This window comes from Corvus kubaryi, unplaced genomic scaffold (assembly GCF_017639235.1).
Source record: "Corvus kubaryi isolate FWS band 111438036 unplaced genomic scaffold, C.kubaryi_AGA036_p1.0 37392, whole genome shotgun sequence".
NCBI lineage: Eukaryota > Metazoa > Chordata > Aves > Passeriformes > Corvidae > Corvus > Corvus kubaryi.
Window position 1 is genome coordinate 6,063,495 of NW_024581131.1, and position 7,741 is coordinate 6,071,235.

Below are 7,741 nucleotides of genomic sequence, written 5' to 3' on the forward strand. Positions count from 1 at the left end.
CTCTCTTCCCCATCTATTTTTTTAGGAAAAAAACAAACGGAAAGAAAATCATGTGCTTGGTTATCACATAAAAAAGCAAAGTTGTATTTTTAATTCACACATTTTTCGTGCTCTGAATATAGCTGTAGGGCTGGATTCCTGCAGGGGAAATCTCTATAATTACAGTCAGGTGACACTACCTTCGTGTTGAAGGCATCAATATGTGCCAGGAAGTGCTACACGATGCTATAAGCAGCAGAAGGGAAGCCAAGCAAAAAGTGACTTGAAACAGGTACGTGAGCATATGTGTTATACAGATCTGTTATATCTGTGTGTCATATAAACTTTTACTTTCTTTACAGTTTATTAGAACTTTGGTTAAATCCACACTTAGAGCAGCAATTCACTGCATATACAGTATGTATATTACATGTTGCAGTAAGTGCTGAAGACCTTGACCAAAAGGACCTTTTGTCCTAAACACTCTGTCCATGGTGACAGACCACCCTGCCCTTAAGCATGCAGAATTGTAACACTCAACAGGTGCGTTAATGTTACCTTGGAAGTGGAGAGGCAGTGCGGAGAAATCAAACCACTCACTGAGATCATAGAGCCTATAGAAACTGAACTTAGATCTTCAGCAAGTCTAAGAAGATGCCTATTTCTCTTGTGTTTAAAGCAATTAGCTTTAAACACAAGACAAGTATCTCGTTAGAAGTCTCCTTGGCAGGGAGAAATTAATTTTCTTCTTCATTCACATACTTAAGTGACTGAACACTAAGGTGACACTTTATATGGTGACACCTAATAATCAGTGAACAGACGTAGGAGTTGGGAAATGCTTGAAACACTTAGCTGCAGATGTCGACTCGTCCAGTCCTGATGTTTGAGAATGCTCAAGCTGACTCAGTATCTAATTGCTTTACCTCAGCACTGTCTCTCGTACCATAAAAACTTTGAAGTTGTTGGAAAAAAACAAGGTAAAAAGCTGCTGAATGTGCTGCATTTTCAGAGGTGCTGCACTCCTGCAGCTCCTATTGACCTCCCTGAGGCTGAGCTAAGGCAGCTCAGCAGAGAAGCAAAACTGCTGTTCCTCCCTGGAAAGAGATCCAGAACCTCTTTGTACATCCATGCTGACTTCAGAGGAGGCTGAGGATCTGACCACACAGAAACCAGAGCCACTACATATAAAATTCTCTCTGCAGGCACCGAGTGTATTCTGTGCAACTTGCCCTGTCCCCTACAACCTGTCACATTCAGCAAAAAATACTCTGAAGGAAAGATGGAAATAGTAAATCAGGCTATTGAATTATTCGAAAATAATATTTTCCAAAGGGAATATAGGCTACAGACTTTTAAGAAGATGGGACTTTAGGGCTGAGAAGTGTATCTAGTGTGGCAATGTGGTAATGAAGTTAGTTCTGCACTGTTTGGAAAACAGCAAATTTCCTTGCAACGTTTGTGATTAAACATCTAACAGAAAATAATGATTTCCTTGCAGGCAGTTAGGCACCAAATATAAAGACATAGGGGAAGAGCCAAGCAGGGAAAGAACCTACGAAATATCACTAGTGAAAGCCACTGTTACTGCCGGGCCCTCATAATATTAACTGTTAATTATAAAAACTAGTATCTATAAAACTGAAATACCCAATAGGAGAAAGTATGCCATTTAACATGCAGAAATCCTTTTACACACAGAAAATTGGTGCCTCTTCTGTCAGAAATGGCAGCTGGAAAGAGAAGAAAGCATATTGATCTGCATGTATATGATGTGATAGAGGAGAATCAACAAAGCAGCTAAATTACAAAGGAGAAAAACTATGCTCTGCTGGAAATATGAGTAAAGATTTCTATAATGAACTTGTCTAAGTAGAAAAGCAATGTTTGCTTGCCTGGGGATGGAGTGGGAACGAAAGAATTTCTGCCCAGAAGTTCACTACTTAAGAATTAAAAAATTTGTACAACTTGTGCCTGCACAAAATACTAGATCAAATGGAAAATACATGAAAAAATTGACTATGATTTGGAATTTTGAAAAAAATTTGGCTTTTTAGAATTACTCTAAAACAACATTCTTACCATTTTGAAGGAAGTTGTCATTTCTTCTGTCATTTCCCTCTTATTTTTCATTGTTTCTTCCCTTCTATGTCCTTATTTATATTTTGGTGAGGAGAAATTGGGTGAATGGACAAAACCAATCCCTTCATTTTTCTATGTATTTATTTTCGGAGAGGACAAGAAAATAATGAAATAAATACACAGAAATTTGTACAGCACATGAACAGGCTGCCTATAACATCTATTCCCAGCCTGGCATGCTACTAGGCATAAATAAGGATATCATAACTGACAATGCTGCAAGTCCTCCTTTAGTGAAACTAGAATGCCAAAATCTATGTTGCTTTAGTCTTCATTTTCAAATAATGACTTCTAATGTCTGTATTTTTTAAAATGAGGCAGCATGGAATCCTCCTGTTTGAAAAATAATGTAGATTAAAAAAGGATAATCTGATTAAATAAAAAAGATGTGGAAATTTCATTTGCTAGACTTACCTCTAGATAAGAGAGCAGCTTGTTTTTAACAAACCAACAAACATGTTGATTTATTACAGTTACTGTGGGTAGGTATTTTTGCCAACAAAACATAACAGGTATATATTGTATAACAACACCAAGAGGAGTTGAGAGGATGCAACTTAATAAAAACAAACAGGTCTAAACACTTAGACAAGAATAATGAACTGCAGAAACATAAGATGAGGAAGAACAAGTTAAATAATTGCATGTCAGAAAGAGATGTGGATGTTAACAACGTTATGCTGCTGTAAAAAAGGCAAGTCCTTAATGCAATTTATAGCCTGTGTTATCATCTACAAAACATTTAGCAATTCTTCAGCTCTCCTTGAAGCTGTCTGTGGACAGCTGTATATCTGAGCTGGGATGGGACAGCCAATTTTGGACACTTCATGGAAGGTAGGGTCCTACTGGGAAAAAACCAGAGGAATACAACAATAATTATCAGGCTTCATAAAGGTATACTTATTAGAAAAGGCTGAAGGAATTGGGATAGGTTTCATCTGACATTTCTCTGAATAACTGAACTTCAGAGAAAAGAAATCTAAGAGGTAAAACAATAGCAGCTTTCAAATATATAAAAGGTAATTTCAGTAAGAAGAACACGTGGTTTTCTGTGTCTGCTGTGCACAGGACAGAGACATTTTGCTCCTCTAACTGCTTGCTCATCTCTTTTGAAGTGCTGTGTGGAAATGGACATGTTACCAAAATAATACTAAATACAGTTTTGCACTGCTACAATTTCACTGGTGCACTAAAAATACACTTAAAAAATACAATTTGGGAAAAGTATGGCAGAACTGGAGAAAAAGGAGAAAGTCTTTTCATGATTGTAGATTGCTCTCCTCCTCTGAAGAAGCTGGTGTCTGAAATTGTTTTCAAAGAACCTTCTCCTCACCTCTGTGCTGAATGAACCGACAGAAAAGCCTTGCACAAACCTGATTTGAAATTAAATAACTCCCATTTTGGAGGGAACTGTGTGATGAAGATGTAGTTATAAAATAAATAATGATTCAGCTCTAACTTTCAATTTTGTCCTTATTAAGTTGCTCAACCAGGTGTTGAAGCCAATAGAATTTGCTTTTCCTCTGCTGGAAAGCTATTTTGAGTGCAGCATGACTGAAGAATAGCCACTTATTAGCTGCTCGGCAGTGCTCTTGGCCTTGCTGCTAGAATCCCCCACAATTGCTCCAACAATGCTTTTGCCAATACTCGTCTGGCTCAATCAGCAGCTCTAACACTGGAGTATGAAATTCTGCAGTGGTTGTGAGGGTGGTAAGCTGCCTACTGTTTAACAGCTCTGCTTCATGGTGCGGTCAGGAGGGAGGCAGCACTGATTTTGATCTTCAGTCTGTATTTAATTGTTCCTCTCTTCAATTTATTCTCTTCTAGTCTCAGTGCAGGATCCATCCTGACTGAAACTCCTGGGTAATGTTGTTGTGTGCTGTTACGGAGCTGCCATATTTCATGCTGGAGCTATCTTTCCTCCGTGATAGGGGATGTAATTCTTCTGCATCCCAACTGGACTGTGAGGATTAATTAAAGTTTGCAATGCACTGTGAGTACCTTGTATGCCATTGAAGTGGAAATTATTGTTTGTTACAGCTGGTCCGAGCAACATCTGGGATTTCCATGTTCCTGTTTCAGCTCAGCTGTACATTACGAAGCTTGATCTGGCACCATGAACAAAAGATTAGCGTTGCAGTCTCTAGTTCTGTGTTTGGGGTTGTGTCCAGCCCCTGTGCAAGTCTGCATACATCCCAACAGGCTGCGCTCAGCACACCAGGACTCCAAGGGCTTTTCTATAGCTGTAAGCCTGAGACATCCCTTTCCTTTTTCAGCACTTGAACTCTGGTATGGGTTTGACCTTCTCCACTGTCATCCCTGCCTGCAATTAACTTTAAGTCAGCTTGGCAAGACTGTGTAAGAAATGATGGTGGAATTGGGCTCTGTATTTCACAAAAGATGTTTTTTCCGATGCAACAGAATTGTCCCTATCTGTGGCATCTAAAGTCCTATGGGAACATGGCAAAAAAGGTCTGATACTGCCTGAGATCCAAGCCAGTAGCGGAAGTGATGCAGAGCCATCCCACAGTACTCCTGTATGTTCACAATACCTACAGAATTTAACCCAAAACCTGTTTTGCCAGTTCACTGTGAGATCCCCTGCAGGGCCAGGGGAATATCTCTGAAACAGACAAACCCCAACTGTGATTTATTACTCTGCTTCTATGCACCAGCTTTTGCACAGCTAAGAGTTTAAAACCTTCTTGTGACTTCACTGTTCTTGTCAGCCACAATAAGCCAATGGGGTTAAATGACTGTGGAAATTCCCCCAGTATCAAGAGAGATACTCAAAATGGCGTAAAATGCAACCACCCAACTCACTGTGAGCCTTCCCTGGGGAACAGATGAAGTAACAAAGAGTTTGATGTTTACTTCCTAACTGAAGGATTCTAAAACGTATCTTACCTAAAAAACTGGGAGACTTGACCTTCCTAAGAGTGCACTATTTTCACAGAGGTACAAATGTAGTTCTCTCACCACACTAACTACTGTCATTTACATATTTAAAGTGCCATCTGACAGGTTTCAGTTTTAGAGTCAGACACCAATGCTGAGTGCTAAATAAACAGCTAATGAAAGTCAGACATTATCCACCTGAGATTCGTGTTCCCTCACTTCCCCCATAGCATCAGACTCTCCTCAGTCTTTGAAATGTCCCTTCTGGGTTTCTGAACAAGCTCAGAATTAATTTGGCAGGAACTGTTGCAACTGTTCCTCAGTGAAGGCAGCATCATGTGCATTACTTCCCTCCTCTGCCACCTTGAGACACTGGTTTCTGATTTTATAAAGAAAAGCTTAGGTGCTATCTGCACTTTCACATTCTGGAGCCTATTTGATCATTTTCAAGCAATCCCATTATGTGGATGTATATTTGTTTGTCTCTACACATCTACAACCAGCTGTCTGGCTTAAATCAATTTTTACCTAATGTCTTCGGAGATATTAAGTGCTTAAAAATTCATAAAAAGAGGCAAATGGGCCTATCAAAAATCTGAAGGGTAGATGAAGAACTGGGAACAACAGAGCAGAGACTGGAAATGAGAATGAAAGAATCATACAGGAGAAATTGATGTCTAAATGTTTATTGCAAGATAAACGCAATTTATTGTCATTAGACCTTCTTTGATTACCTTTCAACCTTTTCTTAACGATGCCCATATGTTGCAAATAAGAAGGTTTTATGACTTTTGTTCTCTCACCTTTCCCACGGCTTACATTCCCTCTTTAATTACGACGCTGACACCAGAGGCGCCGCCGACTGTTTTTGCCTGCCTGTTTGCGATGAGCCCCGGTGGGAGCCAACCCGCCCGTCCCCGGTCGGAGCCCGCCTGGCGTTCCGGAGATGTGCGCCAGGTGGCGGTGTCGCCACTGCCGTGCCGCTTCCAGGCCACCTGCAGGCACCGGTTCAAGGACCGGGGGAAGCTTGTTTAACAACAAATCCTTGAAAAAATGCTTAAAACGGCTCAAAATGGTGACTAAAAGTAAGTTTTTAGATTCTATGTGGGTTTCCTGATAACAGTAACAAAACAGGAAAATAAAAAATGAAGTTAGAAAGTGTCAGCACAGTCAGGAAGGGACAATGCTCGCTTTAGTCACTGGGCATCTCTGTACAGGAAAAAATCTCAAGAATTTCTGAGTAATTATTACTATTTTTTTCCTGTTGATACAAATTCCATTCTTCTCCTGTCCGATTTCTTTGAAATTATTGCGACTAGATGAGGTCTTGGAATGAAATCCATGGTGAGTAAAACTAACTGCTCATGACTCACCCGAAACTAATTTCATAGCCTGTGTTGTTATAGGTGTAAGAATTATGTGGCAATGAAGCTTGTTAACAGTCTTTTCCCTCCGTCCTGCCCTCACGATGTCAAGACTGTAATGTCATAATAATGTCAAGACTTTCTCCCTGCAGAGGAAGACTTGGGGATGATGGTTGATGACAAACTGAACATGAGCTGGCAGCGTGTGCTAAGCCAACCATGTCCTGGGCTGCATCAAAAGGAATGTGGCCAGCAGGGTGAGGGAATTGACTCTCACCCTCTACTCCACTGTTGTGAGACCCCATCTGGAGTACTGCACACACCTCTGGTGTCCCCAGCATAAGAAGGACATGGAACTGTTGGAGCAAGTCCAGAGAAGAGTCATGAAATTGATAACGGGACTGAAGCACCTGCCCTACAAAGACAGGCTGAAAAAGAGAATGTTGTGAGGAGACCTAACAGCAACGTTCTGGTATCTGAAGGGGGCCTACAGGGAAGCTGGACAGGGACTCCTTGTGAGGAACTGTAGTGACAGGACAAAGACTAATGGGTACAAACTGAAAGAAGGGAAATTTAGCCTACATATCAGGAAGAAATTCTTTACTGTAGGGGTGATGAGGCACTGAACAGGTTTCCCAGAGAAGCTGTGGGTGCCCCATCCCTGGCAGTGTTCAAAGTTGATTGGATGGAGCTCTGAACACCCTGGTCTAGTGGGAGGTGTCCCTGCCATGCCAGGGGAGGTTGGAACTGGATGATCTTTAAGGCCCATTCAAACCCCGTAACATTCTATGATTCCATGAAGTAAAAAAGATGAGGCTGTTCCCACTGCAAGACGTTAGTGTAGAGGGAAGGAAAAAAAAAAAAAAAAAAAAAAAAGCTGGTGCTATATTTGGAGCGTTCCTAATTGCACTGTTCTATTTCCAGCTGCCGAAATCCGCGCTAGAATTTTAATTAAAGGCTAAAATTGTGCAGCAGATCCTGACAACAGGAAACAGCCCTAACAACGGGAAACAGTTATGTTATTTAAATAGGCTTTGAAATAATCAGTTTTTATCTTCCGAAGCAGCACTCGGATGAATATTAAAGCTGCTTTTGTTCTCCTGAAAAGGGCTGCGCTTGCTCAGCAAGCGCTGGGGAGCCACTGGGGCCAGGCCAGGGGGCCCTTTCCCACACGGCCCCCACGGCTGCCAGAGGGGGGACGGGGAGCGCCCCGCGGGCCTCACACCGCCCCCGCGGTCCGCGGGCTGCCCCGGGCGTGCAGGATCAGCGCCCCCGGCTCAAGACGGCGGCCCCAGGCGCCGCGCCCGCCCCGCCGCAGCGCCGCGGCGACCCCTACCGGCCGCGGCGCCCCCGGCAGC